The sequence below is a fragment of the Haemorhous mexicanus genome, chromosome 5 (assembly GCF_027477595.1).
Source record: "Haemorhous mexicanus isolate bHaeMex1 chromosome 5, bHaeMex1.pri, whole genome shotgun sequence".
Classification (NCBI taxonomy): Eukaryota; Metazoa; Chordata; class Aves; order Passeriformes; family Fringillidae; genus Haemorhous; species Haemorhous mexicanus.
The window spans coordinates 33,801,318-33,821,686 of NC_082345.1; the positions used below are offsets into that span (position 1 = coordinate 33,801,318).

General features: G+C 40.4%; 1 long non-coding RNA gene across 1 annotated transcript; it reads right to left on the bottom strand.

Moving 5' to 3' along the window:
* Positions 1 to 9,871: 9,871 nt before the first annotated feature.
* LOC132328101 (uncharacterized) lies at positions 9,872 to 13,572 on the bottom strand. Its single transcript, XR_009486684.1, has 2 exons — positions 13,265 to 13,572; positions 9,872 to 10,457 (listed from the first exon to the last, which is right to left on the bottom strand). It is a non-coding gene; the product is annotated as an uncharacterized LOC132328101 (long non-coding RNA).
* Between the last annotated feature and the right edge of the window lie 6,797 nt (positions 13,573 to 20,369).

The window sequence follows — 20,369 nt, forward strand, 5'->3', positions numbered from 1 at the left end:
CACAGGTGGGGCAAGGAGAGGGGAGTAACTTAAACAAAGTGTTCTGTGAACAATAATCACCTTCTTTCTAGAGTTGTGAGACTTTAAAAAGAAGTTTAGAACATCATGTTGCCCATGTTCTGAAAGGTAAAATAGAACTAAAATGTCTCAATAGTCTAAAGAACAGTTTGAAAACCAGAAAAATATGATCCAGAAAAATCCTTTTCAAGCATTCCTCTACACTTGCATGTCAGGCACATTTTTTGCTTGTACATAAGCAGGGACCCCAGAGCAGTGCCATACTTTCATGGGTAATTTATTAAAGGTGTTCTAAGTTACACACTGGCATTTTTGGAGATGTTTTGTTCATGATTCCCTGTGTTTTGCATGAGGTGAAAGCAGGTGTAGCACAGAGAGATTGGCCACATGGGGTGGATGCTCTTAAGTCTGCTTTCATTCAGGAACAAAAGACAGGCTGAAGTTAGGAGGGAGGAAATATATATTGCATCTGTGCCAAATATCTAATGCATAACATTAACACTGGCAAAAGAGGAAAGGCAATTTAAATGTGGGGAGGCATCTCTAGGGAGAAGGCACATTAAAAAGAATAAGAGGAACCCCAGATGAGTCTGTTTTTGATTTGAAGGCCCACAGCACAGCAGCTTGCTGAGAGGAACTGAAAGAGTCTCTTTTGTAACAACAGGGGCTTTGAGTGTTGCACAACCAACTGAGAAGCATCCTGGGACATCCACGAGACTTCTGTGGATAAATATAGCAGAGGTGGAGGCAGCTGTTGAACCGCTCACAGCTTACGGACAGGACAAAAGGTTTTGGTGCTTAGGCTATTAGCCTGATGAAAATTACTACTTTCTGGCATCTGGAAACTCATGTCAGGGGTGGGGACAGGGACTACATCTTTCTCTGCTACTGGGTTTTATCCTAACAACACCTGCTCTTCATCTCATTACCTCACAGGCCCAGGGAACAGAAGGGACTTGAGGCTGGATGTGCAGGTACAAGTCCTGTGTGGGGGTATTGCATGCTCTGAGAACTCCTGTCTGTTATGAAGGTAGAAGTGAAACTTTCCTCAAAATTATTCCATTTTATTCCTGTAAGCTATTTGCATTAGGATAAATGAAATAAGAAAGAAGAAAATGCAGCCAATCTGAAAGGAAAAATCCATGTACACACATACACATGCACACACGGAGTTAAAAATATTTGCTTTGTCAAATAGTCGTACAAAATTATCTACATTGCCTTAATGACTAATAGTAATCCCTATGCCCCTCAGTGGCTGGATGTCTTGAATAAGGCATTAATATTTCTGGTCATAATTGGGTTTTATTCAGTTTAGGGAGTAGAATTACAAGGCCAAATTCTGCCCTCATTCAATTTCATAAAGCCTTACTGAAGCTGTTGAGAAGTACTGCAGTCTAACAGAGAAATTAATGTCACTGATATCTTGCAGTACTGATTCCATATATCATCATCTAAGATGGGCTTATTCTGCTATACTTCATAGGCAACAAACATGTTGCAAGGATTCCTGCTGGGGATTACCTCCTGCATTCCCAAGAGCTTTCCAAGGTTCACAGCCCAGGGAGAATTTTGAGATGACTTTACTGAATGGATTTTCCAACTGTTCCCATGGAGATATGTAGGTTGGTGTCTATGCAGAGAGTGCAGTGAGCTGGGATAACAGCCTCTTACAATTAGGACTATCTTGGCAGTGAAATTTTCTATCCTAAGGCCTGAGAAGTGATGCAAATGATTATTTTACTGTAAATTTCCTGGAATACTATAAATTGAGCCTTGTGAGAGGTAGCAGCAAGCTATTTATGCTCATTTGTGACAATGAGGGATTGTTGATGTCAGTGGCAGCAGAGCAAAATTCAGAAATGCTGGAAGTTGTTGGGCAGCACAACCTTGTAGTATTCAGCCCACAAAGCATTGATTAGATTTGATTCTAGAAACAGATTTGATTTGTATAGAAACAGAACAAATTACTGCATATTTTCTATTTTGGGAAGAAAAGATGGCTCTATAACCTTTCAGGCTATGTCTAATTGGCCTCAGGGCTGATTACTGGTCCTGGGACTGTCACAAGGACTGGCTCATGTCCTGCTCCTTCTATAGCAGCATTGTCTTGAAGAAAATTGGCAGAAGAGGGCAAATAATGTCCAAGCAGTCTGGACAATCAGAGCTCCAGTGTTCAAGCATCCTCCCAGGCTTTCTGTTACTTAGCACTGAAGACATATCCTCAAAGTTCATTGCAGAACTCTTTTCTGCAATTTTATGAAAGTGATCATTTATTATAAAAAGTTGCTAAAAGAAATGGACAGGCTTATTAGAGTAAATCTCTTTCAATGAATATGTGGTAAGAGGGGTGAAGGAGGCCAAGCGTTTTCATATTTAGGCACTGAGAGAAAAAAAAAATTCAAACTTTTGGTTAACAAGATTTTAAGGTCTTCCAGCTCCTTATTCTATTGACTCAGACCAAGTGCATGCCACATATGAAAGTTTCAACAGTCTACATAAAATAGCCTGTGTTGTTATGGACTGATGCCCATCCCACAGGGCCCAGAGGGACAATAAAAAAAGCTGTAGCTTTGCTCACATGGAAAGATTCCAGAGCCCAAATGGCTTTGCAATCCAAGGACCCTAAAAAGTGTTTATTGAGGAATGATAATTCAGCAGCTTGTAATGCTGTTGTCTATGTATATCCCTAGTGCCTATCTCAAGAGCTCTGCTCTATATCTGACTGAGCATATGAAGACAGGTAGTTAAATTGGAAATTGTCACTCACAGGCTTTGTAATACTGTCATAGGAGCAGAGTGAATAAGAAAAACAGACATATGAACACTGCACATTTCCTTTTCACAGAGAGACTTTTGTATATGAATTACAAGCACAGTGTAGTGAGTGAACCATAGAGATAAGAAACATGGTCTAGTTGCATAAACATCAGAGGCTTCCCTTGATTAAGCACTGTGAAACACTGGGGTCATTTAAAGGAAATTAACAACATGAAAGAGCTATCCTATACTTGTATCAGCTCTATCCTGGTGAAAAGACAATTCGTTAATATAAATTATTTTCTAAAGCCTTTTGCTCCTGCTCCAGAGGAAAAAAAGTCAAGTGAGTTGTTGCTTGACTTTTAGAAGGCTTGTTTTCAAGAATATTACTTGTTGTAATTCTAAATATGTTTCATTTCTGCACAAAGTTATAGATGAACTTTTATAAAAGGAATGTTCAATCCTTCCTCATGGTAAAACCCCTTCACTTTGATATAAATGATCTTCTTGCTTATATAATGTACTAAAACCATAATACCAGGCAGCTTTCTGAAGTAATTAGCTAGTACTTCATCACTTTGTCAACTCTATTCTTACCCCAGACAACCACAGAATTTAAACTCATGATCTAAAGGGGGCATACTGCTACTGAGATCTTTCTGTTTTTACTTCCAGGGCAGTTTTATTTTCCTCTTCAGAAACATTCCTCACCCAACCTGGAAAAAACAACTGCATTGATTATGGGCTATTATTACTCATTGACTACTAATTAATGAGTAATTACTCATGACAAAACTGATTTGACTTAAATCATGTCTTATAATTTGATGAACTGAATACACAAACCTGTGATTTCCAAGAGGAGCAGCAGAAGAACTGGGTAACATTGCAGCACAATGTCTGGGCCACCTCAGATTCTTCATGTGCAGCACCAAGTCAAGCCCCTAGTCTCAAGCTCCTTGCTTTGGAATTCCAGTGGCAGAAGAGTATTTCTGTGACTATGGAGTTTATGACAAAATCAGTCCTTGAATTCCTTGCTGGGAAGTTTTTCTCCTCATTGCTCTTAGACAAAAAGTGGTGAAAAATGTAGTAAAGTTTTTTCAGCTCCGCATACACATAAAGGCATGATTTGAAAAGTTAAATTTGCCAATTATTTTAAGGGTTTGTGGCTCTTAGTCAGTAAATTATTTGACAGATTTGGAAGCCATTTAAAAAAATAAAATGAAGACTCTGTACAGGAAGATCACTGAATCACGGACTACATTGAGCTGGAGGAGGCACTCAAGGATCCTGGAGTCCAACTCCTGGCCCTGCACAGGACAGCTCCAAGAGTCACACCATGTGCCTGGGAGCACTGTGCAAATACTTCTTGAACTCTGTCAGTCTTGGTGCTGTGATTGCTTCCCTGGGGAGCCTGTTCCAGTGTCCAATCACCCTCTGTGGCTGAACAGCCTTTGCCTAATATCTGAACTTAACCTCCCCTGACACAACTTTGGGCTGTTCCCTTCAGTCCTATCAGTGATCACCACAGAGAAGACATCAGTGTGTGCCCCTCCTTGGCCCCTCATAAGAAAGTTGTAACCACAATGAGGTCTCCCCTCAGTCTCCTCCAGGCTGAATAGACCGAGTGACTTCAGCTGCTTCTCATACAGCCTCCCCTCAAGGCCCTTCACTGGCTTCATTGACCTCCTTTGGATGCTCTCTAATAGTTTAATATCTTTCTGATGCAGTGGCATCCAAAACTACACACAAGATTCAAGATGAGTCTGCACCAGGGCAGAGCAGAGAGGGACAAGATCTTTTAAAACATGTGGGTGTTATTAATTTTGCTTCTGAATATTTTTTATCTCCTTTGAGACCAAAATATTTGGTATGCCTTTGACAATTGAAGAGATGGGGCTGTGAAGTAGCACTGGTAATGTGCTTTGAGAAAGTCAGTAGAATAACTTTTCAGGAGCAAAGGAGGAAACAAAGAGAAGGCAGATCTGATAAGATTGCAGCGCATACCAGTGACAACCAGACCTGCTCTGCATCAAGATGAGAGAGAAATAGCTGCACTGATAAAAAGGAAATATTTGGTCACTGTCAGCTTCCCCAGAGCATCCACTAGCACAACAGACCTAATGAGTAAATCCACATTGGCACTGTGAGTCATTTCTCTCAGCTGCCTGAACAGAGCTTAAAAGACTATGCCTAGGCACCCCAGCCTCTCCTATTTCAAAGCAGCAGAGAATATTTTAAAGAAGCTGAATGGAATAATTATCTGACTGTGAAATAATACTCAAGAGGCTGGTATCTACTGGGGTAAATTATAAATTGACTCCAGATAACCCATGCAGAGAGGATGTTTGAATAAGAGCCATGCAGCCTTTGGAAAAGAAGCCAGGAGATCAGCTGGCCTCTATTCAGGCTGTGGCTCAGCTTCTGAGATGCCTTGTGCAGTTGCAACTGTCCTTGTGGTAGTGAGACTTTGGCTGGAACAGAAATTAAAGAACCCTGAATTGTAATAGCGAATGAAGGTTGGTCTGGTCATGGAAAACATGGCAGACCTCCAACTAAACACAAAAAATTACATAAAAAGAGAACTAGCCATACAGAATTAAGATACCTCTTAGATGTTTTACAAGGATGGCATTACAAGGTAAAGACCATATTTTTCTTTTTTCCACTCTCTCATTTTATTTGTTTCTGAGAAAGTGTTTGACAGCTTAGTTGAATCTACTAGCAAAACCACCTACCCAACACTTGGAGGGATTGCAGGACCATATTTTGACATCTCTCAGAAAGATAGAAATACTGAAAAAAAGCTGGAGTAGGAATTGGCTTAATCTGACTTCATGGTATCTGGGGCCTGGCTTGGCCATGTTTGAAAATAACACTAAAGCTACTATTTTGGTTTTTTTGTTTATGTGTTTGCTTGTTTAAGTAAATACAGTGTTTGGAATAGTTTGCAAGGAATCTGGAAAACTCTAGTATTAATTCACACAGGAGATGACTCAGAAAAGCGTCTGCTATTGGAGAAAGCTACATGCAGGTGAAAGCAAAGAACTTGAGATTGCTCATGTTTTTTCAGGCATATGCTGGACCATGCTATACCTGATTCAGGATACCTAAAGTAAATGGATCTTGCTCATAATGTCGGAGACACTGTTTTCATGTCTTACATTAGTACTAACTTTAACAAAACTGCTCCGTGTACCAGATTCAACCAACACAAACAGTTTTTCCCTAATGGAGGCTGATCTTTTTGCAACCATCTTTATGTTATCACATATTTTCACAAATATTTTCACAGACCTGCTCCTTATTGGTGAAACTGTTTAAAAATGGAAGGGTCCTGGATTTAAGGTGCTCAATTCTACCTACTAATAGGAAATCTTATGATATGAGACACGGAAAAATAGTTTTGGAGTCAGACTTAATGAAAGGTGTTTTTTGCAAGCTTAGTTCATGGTCTGAACATGTCCTTTTTTTCTTAAATATCCAATTGGATCTATCCAGGCCAGACTCTTATGAATCTGGTGAGCTCCATTAATTTCACCAAAGCAGAAATTCAGCATGGGTTGACCTTTAACAAAATATTTTAAAGGAGATTTTTATGGAAAGTACTTGCTTCACTTTAGTAACCCATAAGACAAGAACCATAGCCTTCTCTCTAACAGATCCTTTACTACTGTATAATCTCATTCAGAAACCTAAATTATTTTGAGCGACAATGATTAAAGAACATTTCACAAAAGCCCCATGTGGCACATGTTAGCGTGCTGTAAAATAATGCAAAAATAATTAGCAGGAAGCAACTAAATACTTAAGAGAGTTGTAGGAAATAGATCAGAAAAAGTTATGAGGCTAAATTCATCCCCAGTGTAATTTCACTGACTTAATTCTGTACAAAGACTTGAAATAAGAACCTCGACATATTGTGCACATACTGGGAAGTGTCACTCTTAAGATGACCTGTTATGCCATGACCCACTCCTGGGCTCTGTGCTGAGCTAGATTCTGCTGTCTTCTGTCAGGTTTATTCAGAGAGTGACATTTTGGGTGTGTGTGGCCTTACCCATGAACAAAAAGATTTTACTTTCTTATTATCAGAAAATGGAGGAAATTTTACCAGGGTGTTATGCAACCTCTTTGGATTTCTGGGAGCTCTTAGTAAGCAATAGCAATATGTGTGTGTATCTGTGTGTGCATATCAAGGTATATTTAGACATTAACTCTGAGAGCATTTCCTGTCATTGAATTGATTAATTTATTGACTCAAGTCTGCCTAACAGTATTTATCTGGTTTATCTAGGGAAATGCACTTAATGAAAACATTTTCGTGGAAAAAAAACCCAAAAAACAAGGCACTTAAAGCAAGTATCTTGTACATCTAGTATTTAGTTAATGTTAGTCAATAATTTGTTTAAGCTGCCTCAAAGAATCACCAGAAATTTGCTTTTTTGCATCATTCTGTTAGGGCACAGTAGGACTGGATCCTAATGTGCACTAACTATCAGCACATCATGGAGTCTGTGATCAAGTTCTGAAATACTCCATTGAAAAGCAGACACAGGAAATGTGTCTGTTGAGAGCCTAGGCAGCGGGGGTAGGGGTGGTCTGAGGAAAATGCTGGGCTTTGGGAAAAGCATAGATTGATAGAAAAGCAGTAAATCATCCTTTTTTATATACATATACATTTCAGCCAAAATGGGTTTTTTTTCTCTCATTCAGTGAAATGAGCTTTTCTCTTATTTTCCAATGCATGACAGTGAGCAGTAGTGATCAGTAAATCTGGATCAGAGGGGCTCATGCAGAAGAGATGATCTGTAAGTTTCTCTCCCCTCTTTTCTATTTAACCTTCTACCACTCAATCAAAGCCAATTTTCCAGATTTCTAATGAGGTTATTAATATCAGATTCTAATTGCTGCTGATAATAGAATAAAGAAAAAAACCCCAAAACATTGATTATGATGATGTTTTAACCTTCTACTTTGAGACTCCTTTTCCTGGCTTGTGCTGAGCCCCAAGCCCCTGCTCCTCCAGCCACCCCAGCCATTGTCCACGCTGGCCTTGCATGAACCATGGCCCAGCCCAGTCTGGGGCAGGCCACAGTGAATCATAAAGATGCCTCACTTTAGTATGAGCACACATATATAGTGAACATGTGTCTTATGTCCTAAAATGCATCCTAACTGGCTTATTCATTATGCATATCAACATCACCCAAAACATTACCATGTTAGTTTAGGGATTTACTTGCCATCATTATGGTATTAGTTTTCTGTTTTTTCCCCCTCATATTTGAACATGGTACATACTGTGGATGTGAGATTACATTCCTGCAACTGGCTAGCTGTGCTCCAAGATTAGCAGCACCTTCAAATGACACACAGGCCCTTCTTTTTGTTTGCCCTATATGTCTTCTTTCTTGTCTCCCCCACAGAAAACCAACCCAAAAATTTCCATCCTGCTGCTTAAAAATAAAACAAATTTCTTTAGCTGCTAAAGACTTGAAAATAAAAGGGCATGTGTCCCATCTGAAGATCTCTGTATTATGTGTGAGCCGGAAAAAAGATATCTTTCACAAGCAGCCATAGCTGCATCTCTGACATTTGATAAGGAAGAGAGAGATCTGTTTGTGTGCAGAATTCTAAAGCCATTTAATGATCAAAGAGCAATCCTGATTTTATCTTCCAGTACTTCCTCAGTGGTGATAAGATTAATTCTTTGAATGTTGCATTAGACGGCTCTACCCATAAATAGATGTGTAAAATTACAAACATGCAAGACTTGAAAAGGAATGAGGAGAATTACTTCAGCAGGCAAAAGCAGAACTCATTCAAAATATGTATATATTTTTTCCTCTAATTTTGAATCTTCATTACGTTTTTAAAATAAAAACATGTAGAATGACAAAATTATTGTTTGCATACAAGCCAAGAGCTGCTTGATTTTTTTTCTCTCCGTATCTTCCTTCTCTTTCATCATGGAATGCCATGATGATTTCAAGGTTTTCTGATATATATTCTCTATCCTATTGCTAATTCTGTCTGCCTTCTGCATGATAGATGGGATGTTGGATGTGAGCCCTTTCCTGCAGGAACTCACTTGGCACTTAAAAGGTGGCTGTGCCCAGCAGACATTAATTCTGGAATGTTGCAGGGGATCCCCTTCCAGAAGTCAGTGGGATGCTGGAAATGCTGGTAGCTATTAATACTGTCTGTATCTTTATGATGAAAAGTTGAGAGGTACAAAACTTTAAGACCCATTCTGACCCAAAGTGTGATTGTGGATGTTGGCATGACACCAAGTTGGTGACTTGAATCTAGCAAAACTAACCCTGTTAGTTTTAGTAGGCATAGTGAGACATGAAACTGATGTTCTACTTAGACATAGTAAGACATACTAACTAAAGTCTGATGTATTAAACCCTTGAGGAATATTAACTTTGTTCATGGTGCATGGACGTCATAGTGCATGGTTTGTGTAAAACACAAAATGTTTATTCTGTCTCATATAGGCAAAAGTTAAAATCAGTAACCTTTGTGATCTCAGTAACCTTCCTGTATGTTTACATGATTGAATTATTTACAAGGTAGGTTTAGGTGTCTTTTCTTGAAATAAATTTAGATTTTGCATGTATAATAATACAGCTGTAGAAGTGAAACATTATTTACAAATCATTGGTATGCACAGTGTAAGATCTGAAAATCTGAAAATTGGTATGCTGGTCTGCTTTTCAGCAGAGTTATTTTGGCAGCTGCATGAAGTGCCTGTTCTAGAAAGCACAACATTTAACTTGCACTCTAATGATTCTTACATTCCTGCCATTTTTGTCCCACAGTATCATATCAAAGATGCTGGTGGTATTTTGGGTGTCAGGGTGAATACAATATTTACTAACTAGAGCTATTCCTAGGGACATGTAGCCAGGGGGTAGGCAATTATGGGCCTGGTCTATACTTGGATGGGAGAGCATGAGAAAAACTGGATATAGGATGAATATTTATCCACAGGAATTAGGCAGACACATTGCACCTAATTCCCTCATCACTGCTGATCTGAGAGAATAGGAAAGAGACGAAAGTAATGCCTAGAGATTACAAGTGGGTTCAGGGCTCTTTATTGAAAGATATGATAACTTTAAAGTCTTGGTTTTACAGAGGTAGATAAATGTGGGAGAGAAAGATATTGAACAAACTGAAATGCACCATGCTTAAGTTACTTTTGGAAGCAGAAGAACAGTCAGAGCTGGGCTTATAGTCAAAATCTTCCCATGCCTGGGTGAACAACAATTTCATTATCTTGTTTTGCCACTTCACCAAGTACATCCAATGCACTTCATCAGCTAACTCCCTGTTAGCAGCCATAGGATGGGGGTTGATTGTGGCAATTCCACTCTGTAATACTACTCGTTCTTTAGCTTAAAACCAGAGAAATAAGGAGGCAGATCTGTATCAGAAACCATTCAGTTCCACCAGCTTTAAAAATTATAATCAGCTCTAAAACAAAGCTATTTTCTTGGTTTTGTTGCAAGTTCTTCTGGACTCCTGCCCCTCAGTGTCCTCTACTACCAGCGCTTGTTGCTCCCTTCCTGAAGAGTCATGCAGATCACCCTCCAATTTTAGAGGGCTTCTTTTCCTTTTTTTTCTCCTCTCTTCTGTCTTAGCCATGGGCTCAGAAGTCTCCACTCCTGGGAAAGGACAAGGGTATCAGCGAGGCAAAGGAAAGCAACAAGTTATTCCAGATGAACAACCTGAGCAACCCTTTGGCCAATGCTTGATGCATCAAAGACCTGTCATGGTCTAACCTTTTCATAAACCCTTGGTCAAAACAAAGGCCAGTCAGCTGATGGCAGTTTAAAAATGAGCCAGCCGTATTGGAAGAGGGTGCAGTAACCACTCAGAGCTAGAAAAGTTGAGTTGCAGTGAGGATGAGGAAGGACAAATCAAAGTTTACTAAAAAAGGAGATTAAGAGATGTCTTAGTTAATGATTACCAGAACCATCATGGAAGAATTGTTTGGAATACTATTGTCAAACTTACTAGATAAAAATGTAACATGAATAGGTGTTCAGCTCAAGCTGAACAAATTCAACTTAGAAAAGAGAGCACTTTTTTTAAACCATGAGCATGAAGTCATCCTTCAAAAAAGGTTTCCAGGAGAAGCAATAAGTTAAATATGTTACATACTCTGGATGCCTTTCTGGAAGATCAAGTTTTAATCAAGCCCAAATCATTGACATAGGTACAGGTAAAATATAAAGGCCTGTGCTATGTGACCCTGAATTTCTGCCTAGCACCAGATACATGATTAAAAATATTGTCTGAGTCTGTGATTATGTGGTGGATTCCTGGGACCAACAAATTAATCAGTGAGGCAGCATCTTAGCTGTATAACCTGATAGATAGCTTTGGGAGCTGGACCTGGCCTTGTTCCTCTCTGTGTCTTTTACATTAGCAGGTCCTGGGGACAGAGAAGTCCAGAAGACAGATCCTACCTACATGTAAACTGTGGCTGCTAGATGTCACAGACAAGATCCTCTTTATACACTTTTCTAGTATTTCCCAATGTTGCACAGGGCTCTTCATCCTGAAGGGAGAGACATGTCATCCTTGTCCAATGGGTAGTACATAGCATAGTAGCCTTAAGATTCAGAGGCAAGTACAGACGTCTGAGTGCTGGGTTTAGGCAAAGTCCCTGGTTCCTTGAATGACTATACTGGCCAATAAGTAATTATGTACAAATGGATATCGCCATTAGCATTTTTTCTTGCTAATTAAATGGTGAGTTCCAGATTGAGATTAAAGTACCTGCCTCTGTGGTCTCTTTATGGTCAGGGTACATCTAATCAGCACTGTCTCACTGGAGCTGAGAGTGATATTCAGCTTACCAGCCATTAGAGATGCAATTCAATTGCCCACACAAAGCCATTTAGGATGCTCAGAGCACCTGAATATCTGCAGAAGGCTGGTAGAAAGGACTTATGACTTATAGGACATACTCAACTCCTGGGCAGCTCAGTCCATCCCAGGGTGTCCCTGTCCTGCCTGTCTAGGTGTCTGATGAATGTGGTGGGAGTTTTGACACATAAGTAGGCACCCACATTTCGGGGTCTTAATGTGAAGCTGAATGTTACTCAGGCTAACTATAGTCCTGGTGGTCCATGTTGTGATCACTGCTTTAAGTCCATGCAGCATGTACCTCCTCAGGGGTCATAGGTTTTGTGTAACTGCACCCAGGGACCTTGTGGTCCTGAGAGCCCCAAAGATCCGACTGGAGTTCCATATGAGTTGTAAACATGACTGATGTAAGCCAGTGCCATCAGAAAGACTTTCCAGAACTGCTCTTTAGGGTCAATATGCCAAACTACTCTGCCATCTTAGCATGGATAATTTTAACTTTGTCCTAAACATCTTTTTTATCACTTTGACATTATATAAAAATATATGTATGGCGTGGCTTAACTGCAAATATACATATAATCAGCAACAAACCAGTATTAAGACCATCATCTATGATGGGGAGAAAACCATTTCTTCCACTAATGTAGAAGAGAGATTTTTAAAGCCTGTAAGGCAAAGGAAAGTTTTTTTAATCACTGTCCTCTTCTTAAAAATGCCTAAGAGTATCTTTAATGAGAACTACTTTTGAATGTCTGTAGCAACTGTGGAGTCCTTTTCATCATGATGCTAAGGTGAAAGAATAGGATTGGAAGTTTGTAACAAGAGTTTTCACTTTAGTCAAGGAATGATCACTGAGGCAGATAAACTGGGTAAGGGACAATTACTGACACTAACTTTCTCACAACAATAAAAACAGAAGTGTGTGCATTCTCCACTGCAGACAGTTTTATTTGATATAATATCTACGACACAGTGACTGATGGAGTGAACAGAGAAAGCAATTGACACAAAGCCAACTGGGAAGAGAGCTAGCAGAAAACAAGAAGGAAAAATGGCAATAATTTTAAGCCAGAAAATTCACATTTCTCATATCCTACCTGCTAACTCCTTTCTTTTCTACCTTCATTGTCACAGTTGATCCTACTCTCCTAAAATTCTTTGTGAAATACATATCCCAGATCTAATTGTTCTATTCACATTGAAAGCCCCAATGAAGAAAAATATTGTTCAAAAAAGTGTAACAAAAGTAGATTTATTTAGCCCATGCTACAGTGAGGAAGATGAGTCTGGTTCGTTGCCCTACCCCTCTTGCCATATTGCTGCAGTGCAGGTTGTCCCTGTGTAGGCATGGCCAGTGGAGCACAGGCAGAGCCCCACGTGCCTCCCACATTGCTGCAACCTTGTCCTTCAGCAGCAGAGCTGCAGCGCTTGCATCACATGCAGCAGCACCACATGGCTTCGTCCACATGATGCTCCTTCAGGGCAGTTTTGTTGAGGTTTTGTCCTGGATGTATTAAGGGAGGAACACAGCAGGACCTGACTAAATGGGTGTGATGTGGTTAGTGGATCCGAACCCATTTCCTGCTTTACTTACCTGCAGTGTTTTCTTGTCTCTTGCCAGCAAAAAACCCTTGCCAAGGAAGCAAGGTCTCAGCCCCAGGCATAAACATGTCCTGTGTCTCAAGGAGATTCTCCCCATTTTTTCTGGGCTGTTTAGAAGACAAATGCCTCCCAGATAGGATCCATTTTTACTTCCATGGTGTGGCTTTGAGAAAGGTGTAGGGGAGCACTGCAGTAGGAGAGCTGGACAACATACTCTTTGTTTCTAGAACAATGCAGCCTTTTTCTGACTTGAACAAACATTTTACCCAGCAATACTATCCTTGGCAGTACTACAGAGTTCCCAGCTCCCATTGCCTAGGAAGGTAGATTAAGTTTCTCACCTGATTAATCACTCCAGTGGCCCTTGTCTAACTCAGGTGTCTCTACAGAATAAAATACCATCACTGATGTTCTTTCCTGCTGCAAACTTTTTGAGAGTTTTGATAAAACCCTTTTTGTTTGATGCTCATTTCCCAGTCACTGCTATACCACTTAGCTGAACCTATTTGTTCTCCAGATCAGTCTCACTGCTGCAGATCTCAGTTGTTCCTATCAATCAATCCAATTTTGTCATGCCGAAGAACTGTGTGCTGTAGTTTTGTTTCATTTCTTGTCCTCCCACTGGCCTACCAACAAGTCCAGAATCACCTTGGCCGTTCCTGTCCTGATTTTGGACCTCCAACTGTTGTCTCAAATGATGTTTAAGTTGCTACAAACAAATTGGCTTTGTCCATCAGCATTTCATGCTTCCACCTTCCCTGAGTGGAAATGGTCTGTTGGATATTTTCTTCAGACATGGCTCAGCTTGATGGGAACTCTTCCTGTGCCAAGCCAGTGGCATGGGCTTCTGCTGAGCTGCGTAAAAGGGATCTAAATCTGTTTTGAAGGCATAATTGGAGGAGAAAATAATGATTAAGATTCATAAAGCAGTGTGAGAAGGTGAATTTGAGAATTTTTAGAATTTGAGGCAGTAAACAGCCCATTGAAAAACAGGCCTCACAAAAAGTGAAAGAGGAACACATTTTTGATAATCTGCAAGGAGAAGCCATACAAAGTTTCCCACAAATTTTTATTCTCATATGATTCAGTGAATTTGCCCTGGAGAGGAAGCATGTATTGTATGGGTAACTTTAAACCCTGTTTTCAAACTGAAAGTCATTTGCTCTTAAAAATCTTAGCCCCAGCTTGGCACACCCTGCTTCAGAGCAGTAGAGGGGCACCAGAGGAGCACCAGATCCAAACCACCCCTCTCTAAGCATTTCTTCTTCCTACCACGTCAGAGGAAATCTTTATGGACTTTTGCTCCTGGCTGCATTTTTTGATGGGTGTGGCTCATCTGTTCTTGTCCTCCCAGTGGTGGAGGCCACATGAGATGTCCTTTCTCTCAGGCATGGAGTTAGTTCTAGGGAAGGCGTGTCCAGGGAGGGTTACAGAGAGAAGCTGCTTTTCTATTTCTTGGTTGGAGCTAACTGGAAAAGGTCAAAGCAGTACCATTAATCACCCTGCCATGTGATGGATGGTGATATCCACTCCTTTCAGTGATTTCTGTTGAAACTCCCTCCTTATGGCAAATCAAAAGCAGCCAAAACATAATGTCAGACAGTAATTTATTGAGAACTGCAAGATAATTCACTCTGTTAATAAAGCACATGATGAGGATGAGGCCATAATAAACAAATGAAGTCTCCTGACAGTAGAATGGACGAGGTTGATTTCACTGGACATCTATCAGCAGCTCTCTTTCCTGAACCTCACTTCCCCTCATCACAGAGTTCCTTTCTCCTTCCCAGGAGTTTCCTTTCAGCTTCTGCCTGTTTGCTGCTGGAACAAATCCTCCACTTCCAGCCTGCTGTTCTGCTGTATCTCACTGCCTTTGGCAGAGTGGGCAGTAGTACTTCTGTCCGTATGGAAAGGCTGTCAGGAGCCTTCCTGAGCTCTTGGAAACACAGAAATTGCAGGCGCCTGTTCTGCTGCTCCAGCTTCTTCTTTTTCTCCCGTGGGATGGGGAAAAAGGGCTGGCTGTGACGTAGAGCTGCAGAGTGAAAGGAACAAGTGTGGGATTCCCCCATTTGCTTCACAGCATATGACATTTCGCCAAAGAGGGGAGCATTACTCCCCTCTTCAGCTAAAGAAGTCTATTGTAGAAGCAAACATTAAGGCTTTGAGAATGCCTACGCCCAGCTGCACCGGGGGGCTTGGTGACACCCTCTTAAAGCCCTGCACTGGGTTTAGGAAGCAGTGTCTGCTGTGGGAAGGTTCATCTGAGGCGTAGCATTTCTTAGCGTGACTACAAAGAGGAACTTGTGCGGACCGGATGTCTCGGGCTCTCTCCCCTCCATCCTGCAACTCGGCTCGCTGGAGAGGCTCTGTGAAAGTGATTCTAATCTGCAGCGTGGCAGCTCTGTGTGGGTCTTTGTGCAGCCCCACAACCCACTGGCCTGTAGATACTGTCGGAGTCCTTTCCTCTGGGTGATGTATCTGCTGGTCCTGAAATAAGTTCTTCCTTAATGCTGCTTTGAATCAATTTTATTGCATAACAGCCTAATGACATGTTTGTTTAAAAGCATAAATTTTTAAGATTGGGGTAGTACTTCTTAAAGACCATCCTTTAGCTCTTCTCTTTCTTTCCAGTTCATATTTCACCTTAAAATTATCATTAAATCTGGCAAGAGAATATGAGGCAGGAGATAGCAAAAACAGATAACAGCAAACTACTGCTACCTTACCTACCTTGGGGTATATCTTGTAGCTACACTAAAATATTATAGATTAAATTCTTTTTTAGTAGCCAAAACAAGGATTCTCCCCATCAAATTTCTTTGGCAGAAATACAGAAATAGTTGCAAGTTTCCCTGCCAAAATACTAATTACTTCCTAGGGAACCATCCAGTTATGGAGAAACATGGGTCTGTTTATGTCCTCTGTATAATACATATAACATAACTAAGGCACCTTTTCTATTTCTTGCACATGAGATCTGTATATCTGAGTTAATATTATGGAAGCTGCACTTCCAGAAATTGCAGAAAAAAGAAAGAAATGAACTCTCATTACAGGAATGCAGAGACATCACCATGGATTTCAAATTACAAAAAAATTTGCTTGCCTTCTCTGTATAGCAGTCACATACATATTTCTGTTTTTACCAGCTGTGAGATTCTTAAGGGATTGCTGTGTAAGTCCAACATGGGCTCACCACCTCCTCAGAAACAGGCAGAATGGATGATGGGGTGAAGAGATGCTCCTCTTTCACTCCTTGTTAAAGGTAATTTGAGGGAATGGGAGTTTCTGTGTGGGAGAATATGTGATGCAAGAACAATCTAAAAATATTTCTTTTTGCTTCCATAGCAACTCCCATGCTGGCATGTCTTTGAATTCGTTAATTCATTCTTTCAGCTCTCTTTGTGGGCTTTGTCCAGTTTGCAGAGTTGAAAAATGATCGTTCCACCTGTGTTTACAGATGTGTGCCTGCAGTCTGTTCTGGCAGCAGGGTACATCCTGCATCTCCAGGGAGACCTCCCTGCAGCCTGCCAGTACTTCAAGGGAGTTTATGAAAAAGAGAGAGAGAGACTTCTTACATGGATAGATAGTGACAGGACTAGGGGGAATGGCTTTAAACTAAAATGGCTAAAATGGGAGAGAATTAGATTAGATGTTAAGATTTTTTTTTTTTTTTAACTTACAGGGCAGTGAGACACCAGAACAGATTGCCCAGAGAAGCTGGAGATGCTTCCCTGGCAGTGTTCAAAGCCAGGCTGGACATGCCTTTCACTGGTCTAGTGAAAGGCATCCCTGCCCATTGCAGGGGTATTGAACTAGGTGATCTTTAAGGTCGATTCCAACCAAAACCATTCTGTGGTTCTGTGATTCTCTGCTGGAAACAGCACTTGATAGGAGAAAGGCTGATGGCCCTTATCACACACAAGAGTCAAAGGACAGCAATTGTCCTCTGTAAACTGCTCTCTTTGCATTCTGACTCATGCTCTGGCTGACCCAAAAACATCAGAAGGAAGGCCCTGACAACCTCGTCTCATGGTACACTGTTGCAAAAGCTGTCTTGCTCACATTTTATCTCTATCTCTTCTGTGATATAAAGGTGAGATTATGAAATTTATGCTTGCAAATGCTTCTGCATTGTGTCTGATGGCAGCAAGGATATAGTACATTTCCTTCTTTATAAGCAGAGACTTGAGTGAAAATTGATGTAGCAGGAAAGGTTTCATTGCTTTCCATAATTTTGTTTTTCATATTTTCAGAGTAATTTTATTATTTTAGAGGAAGTGTGAGTGTTCATGGAAATTCATTGAGGATCAATAACAATTTCATCCCTGCAAGGACACTTGTAATACTTCTCTATTGACAGGTGAAGCAATGCTGGTGAGCAATTGGTCTTCTTAGCACATATGGTGCTTCTCTGGGAGATGGAGGTCTCAAACAGCCCCAGCATGCCCACCTTTCCAAAGGCTATGGTGAGCAAATGACTTAGGCTTGATTTGGATTTGTGTGAGGAGCAGTTATCCTGCACAGTGACAACTACAAGGTGAAAACCAACCTCTGGCAGTTCTGGTGGTGGTGGGAAGGTGCTGCCAGTGAAAGGTCCACAGTAGTCCATGTGAGGAGCTCTGAGACAATGGTCCCATTGAGCTGGGGGGCCATGCCCCACTCAGGCCCTGGAAGCAGGAGGAATCATTCTCTATTTCTTGAAGCCCAGAACCATCACTCTTCTAATCCCAAACTTCTGACATCAAAGCTCTGAACTTTCCTTTCAGAGAATTGTCCAAAATCTTTTAGTTCCACAATTCTGTAACTTCTCTCAGACCCCAGGCTTTTATATCCTCCTTTAGCAAACAGAGTTTTAGCTGATGTGGCCAAAGGGCTGATAGGCTGTCCTTTCTGTTCCCCTTTCTTAATCTTTTGTCACCCTTAGGCTAGATGATAAAATTAATTTTGATTCTCTTATTCTTTTGACTTCTGTCTTCAACCAAGAAACTCATTAAAATCCAAAGCCAGTGTGGATATCTAAGTCAACACAGTTTCAAACTGCGATATCATAAAGCAAAGTAACAGCAAACTCTCAGGAAGATGCCATTTTAGCAAATTCAAAACAGCTGCTCTGCCATCTAGTGTCATTGAATAATGTCTGCTAAGCCCCAACTTTCACCCTGACTGCTGAAACACCTCTGCCATGTACTTTTCCTTCAGTAGGCCTTTCAGGTCAGGAACATGGCTCTCTCTGACAGAGAGAGGGATGAAAGTCAGGAGCTGTGTCCATTAGAAGCTCTCTGGTGGCATTAAGGTGAATTTGTCTCTCACATGAAAGGACTGTTCCTTACCTGGAAAGGTAAGCTACAAAGCCAGGCACATCTGAAGAGCTGCTGACCTTCCCCCAATGATTTGTTAGCTCTATTTAGAGTGCTATCCACATTCTTTATTTTAGGCAGGAAAATAGCAAGCCTATGAGGAAAATGAAATCTTTTCAAGTCCACCAGATGTTCATTTTGCCCCAGGTATTTTCTGCTTCATAGTATGAAGTCATCTCCAGAAGTGAAAAATTGCCTAAATTAGGCCATAGAAGTCTGAATGTTAGGGGTCCTCTCTGGATGAAAATGAATTTGGTTTTTTGTTTTGTTTTGGGTTTTGGTTTGTTTGTTTGTTTCTTTGGGGTTTTTATTTCTTTGGTATTTTTATTGCCTCTTTGTATCAATGATATCTCCCCCAAATGAGCTTCTATTCATTAAGATCAGAGAAATTATTTTTTTTTAAAAGTTAAAAAATGTAAGTGATAAATATTTTTGTCTAGTTTAAGGCTGTAGGTATGCACTTAGAAATAATTTAGACATATTTTTCTTTTCCTTCGGGGCCAAATACCATTCTTGTCTGTAGAATCAGATGTGTGGCAATTAGGAACTATTCACGTATTCTCTTTGTTTCTTACCTAGTTAAATGTTGTCTTGATAAATCTTTGGAAACTGACTTAATTTGCCAGAATAACTCCAAATTAAGATCAGTGCTCACTACTTCAATTGATAACAGATGTTTGGCTCCAGTGAAAGCAGTATGACTTTACACATCTTTTGAAATGTCACAGCTCTTTGTATTCACAACTAGAAGCCATGCCAGAGCAAACCAATGCTGTCAATAGCAGAGCTGAAAGAAAACACACAAAACACAAGACAGTGCATTCCAGAAACAGTACAAGTGTGGTTTGGAAAAGCTCAAATTTGAAGCCACTAAAACTATGATATAAATCCTGCAGTGCAGTCGTGGTCTGCCTAATTTAGGAACTGATGAGAAATACTGCCTTAAATGTTTCTTTCTCAGTTAATCACATGAGATTGCCACTTTGTTGGGACAGAGGTGTGATGAGACCGATCTCAGCTACTTTTACCAAAAGGTTTCTTTGAGTTTTTGCATTCCTAGCCCAAATAGGTGTTCACCCTAAAATAAGGAGAAAAAAAAAGAAAAAAATAAAAAGAAAAAGGAAATACTTCAGGACTATAGGCACTGATTTTATCTTACCATAACATGCCTAAAAGAAACAACCTTACAGACACCTGTTTTTCTGGCAGGGTCCCTAAATCCACATTTGTTCCAAAAGTACCCTTTTCTGAAGTGCTTTGCAGAGGACTCTGGAGCCTCATGAAGTGGCTTTGTGAACATCCAGAATCCTATTGTGCTGTAGATGAATGAAGAGATAAAGATTTTCTTCATTACAGACTTCTAATCAAAGCTGACCAAAAGACAGCTAGGTTTTCAGGTGTAAAATGACAGCCAGAGATCAGCAAGCTTAGTGCATGGGTGTTGTTTACTCTGATGTGCTCCAGTTCTCAAAACATATAAATTATCCCCCCTCACAGAAATAGAGTCACGTTTTGTTTTCATCACAATAGTCCCAGCTGTTTCAAATAGCTGGCACTAATAATCTGTGCTTTAGAACTGATTAGCATCCTATATCCCTTCATTTCTAAAATGGAATTTTAATCAGATTGTAATTCCTTGAAACCTCCACGTCAGTGAGTACTTCCCTAACCATTAATCAATTGAATTTTGCCCTCAATTAAGCTGCTTAAATCCCCTTCATATTACTGATTGATAAC